Source organism: Hemitrygon akajei, chromosome 1, assembly GCF_048418815.1.
Source record: "Hemitrygon akajei chromosome 1, sHemAka1.3, whole genome shotgun sequence".
In the NCBI taxonomy this organism is placed as follows: Eukaryota; Metazoa; Chordata; class Chondrichthyes; order Myliobatiformes; family Dasyatidae; genus Hemitrygon; species Hemitrygon akajei.
Genome location: NC_133124.1, coordinates 34,476,412 through 34,479,940, shown reverse-complemented (window position 1 = coordinate 34,479,940; position 3,529 = coordinate 34,476,412).

Below are 3,529 nucleotides of genomic sequence, written 5' to 3'. Positions count from 1 at the left end.
TACTTGGGCAGTTAGACAGACAAGTTATTATTTCAGTCTTAATGATATTCTGAATGAAAATTATACTTGAAACATTAACTTCGCTGTCCCTACAGATTCTGCATAATACATGCTTTTACTATTTTCTGTCTATCAGGATGTTCCCCTTGTTAGAATATAGCTGTTTCGGATAATGCAATATATAAAAATACAAGTAGTTTCTAACCTTGAAGAGTCAGCAGGACTGTTTGGAGTAATACACTGGGGAGTGAGGAGATAAAACATTAGTGAAAAAAAAGCATATTTCAGTCTAAATTACTGAAAACTGCATTTCAATATAGAAATCAATAAAACTGGTTTATAACAAATGCTTAACACTGCCTTATTGCTTTTTCATATTGTATTGGTGCCAGTTAGAGACAAATCTGTCTTTTTGACAGGTGCATTAATATCCTTTTTTACATTATTTTTTAGGAGCTTTATCCAAGCTCACCAAGAGATATCTATAGGTGACATTAGATAAGAACTGTACTTGAAGGAAGAGGAGATAATGGCCCAGCAGGGTAAATGCATTACAACACAGCCACTGTGATTTGTATAAAACCTATGCTAAGTGCTTAGGCTATTTGCTAAAATAAAGACCACCCCCTGCCCCCACCAATTCACAGCCTCTAAGAAGCCTAATCTCAAGCAAATGCGAGTCATTCTCATGAATTTTCATTTAATAATTTCAGAATCAGGTTTATTATCACCGGCATATGACGTGAAATTTGTTAACTTAGCAGCAGCAGTTCAATGCGATATATAATCTAGCAGAGAGAGAAAAATAATGATAATGATAAAACGTAATAATAAATAAACAAGTAAATATTTATATTGAGTAGATTTTTTTTAAATGTGCAAAAACAGAAGTACTGTATACTGTATGTCAGAATGCTGTCCACGGTACATCTATAGAAGTTTTTGAGTGTATTTGTTGACATGCCAAATCTCTTCAAACTCCTAATAAAGTATAGCAGCTGTCTTGTCTCCTTTATGACTACATTGATATGTTGGGACCAGGTTCAATTTTCCCAAAATATAAAGTATCAAATTTAAATTAAATACAATCTTTGCCATATTGTACTGAGGAAACAAAGCCTCCTTCTGAAATCTCTAAGTTGTCCTTGGCAAAATTTAAAGGCACTATTCTTTTCATTTCTGTTTTCAAATACTTCCACAGCCTTGCCCCTCCCCATCTTTAATCTCCTCAGCCCTAAAACCCTCAAGTGATAACTGTGATTTTCCAATTCTGGCCTTTTGATTACCCTCAGATTTTATTACTACAACCCTTGATAGCTGGGCCTTCGGTTATCAAGGGCCTAAACTCCTAAACTCTAGTTTTTCCTCCTTCCACCTTTCTGTCTCTCCTTAACCTGTTTGTTCCTTAAATACTCTGTAAAACTCTTTAAAAACCATCTCTCTGACCAAGCTTTGAGTTGTATGTCCTAATATTTCCTGAGGTGGGTTTAATTATGTTTAGTTTTACTACTGTGAAGTGCCTTGCCATGCTTTGGTACAATAGAGGCAATATCTTAAGGTATTACTGTTACAGTTACTGTCATTTCTCTGCTGATTTCTTTTATTTATCTCATTGGGCCCACATAGTTCCTGTCATCAAGCAGTGCATGCCTCTGGTAGTTAATGCTATCCGATTAGAATACAAAACACAGACAGGGACAGAGAAAATATCACACACATATACCTTCAGCAACTGTAACCAAAAAGCATGACCAACATTAATTATTTGATAGAGCCAAATTTATGAAGTTCAAGAATATTTGTGATGTGTCTTGTATATGTAAATGCTGAACAGAATCATCCCCCAGCAGAGGAGACAAGGACACTGGGGAGAGTGGAAAGAACAGGATGATTGAGTTTTTGGTGCATCACTGCTGCCAAGAATTACTGATTAACTTTCTGAAGACAGCTGACAGCATTTCAGCTGAAAGATAATAAAATCTTTAAAAGTATACATTTTTTCATTACCTTTCTACACTTGTCAATTATATTGAAAATAGGTAAAAGACGGTTTGACTGAATCAGATAGTTGGAGCCTGGTGATTAAATATCACAGCATTACGTCCAAGAAGAGTAGGCAACTTTACATGATCATATACATGCTGCTTTCTTAAATATGTTACCATCTGTTTGCTCATAAAATATGAACAATTAATACATTTTTGCTTACTTTGAAATGGGATTCAACATCCTTCAGAATTAAGGAGATTGAGAGGGGATCTGATTGAAACATATAAGTTTATTAAGGGATTGGACAAGTTAGAGGCTGGAAATATGTTCCAGATGCTGGGAGAGTTCAGTACCAAAGGGCATGGTTTGAGAATAAGGGGTAGGTCATTTAGGACAGAGTTAAGGAAAAACTTCTTCTCCCAGAGAGTTGTGGGGGTCTGGAATGCACTGCCTCGGAAGGCAGTGGAGGTCAATTCTCTGGATGCTTTCAAGAAGGAGCTAGATAGGTATCTTATGGATAGGGGAATCAAGGGATATGGGGACAAGGCAGGAACCGGGTATTGATAGTAGATGATCAGCCATGATCTCAAAATGGCAGTGCAGGCTCGAAGGGCCGAATGGTCTACTTCTGCACCTATTGTCTATTGTCTATTGATACTATTTCCCAGCATTTAACTTGCTTTCATGAGGGCCTGTGGACCATTTCATAGAATGCTATTGGTGTTTATGATAATAGCTGTTAATAAATAATTTTGTAATGACAGAAGCCTGATTTGAAGGATTAAAGGAAAGAATTCAGACTTGATTCGGTGAGGAAGGCGTATTCAAGGAGGAAATGAAAGGGAGCTTGGTGGAGGGTCTATTTTACAAGGGTGGAGTTGTCTTGTTTTCACCAAGACAAATGCAATATCAAAACTGAAGAAGGAGGGGTGAAGACTCAAGGAGTGAGAAATGTTAATGAGAAAAAATACAATATGGAAACCAGGTAAAGAAACATAGAAATCTAAAGCACATTACAGGCCCTTCGGCCCACAATGTTGTACCAACCATGTAATCTACTCTAGAAACTGCCTGGAATTTCCCTAGCACATAGCTCTCTATTTTTCTAAGCTTCATGTACCTATCTAAGAGTCTCCTGAAAGACCCGCAAATACCACCGTTGCCAGCAGTGCATTCCACTCACCCACCACTCTCTGTGTGAAAAACTTACCTCTGATGTCCCCCTTGTACCTACTTCCAAGCACCTTAAAACTATAGCCCCTCGTGTTAGCCATTTCCACCCTGGGGAAAAAGCCTCTGACTATTCACATGATCAATGCCTCTCATCATCTTATACACCTCTATTAGGTCACCTCTCATCCTCCGTCGCTCCAAGGAGAAAAGGCCACGTACACTCAACCTATTCTCATAAGGCATAAAATTAACCTGAAACTTCCATGCAATACTCAGGACCATTGTCACTGTCAGAAGCACCACCTTTCAGGTACGATGCTAAAAGGAGCCCTATCTACTCTCTTTGGGGATAGAAGATCCCGTAGTA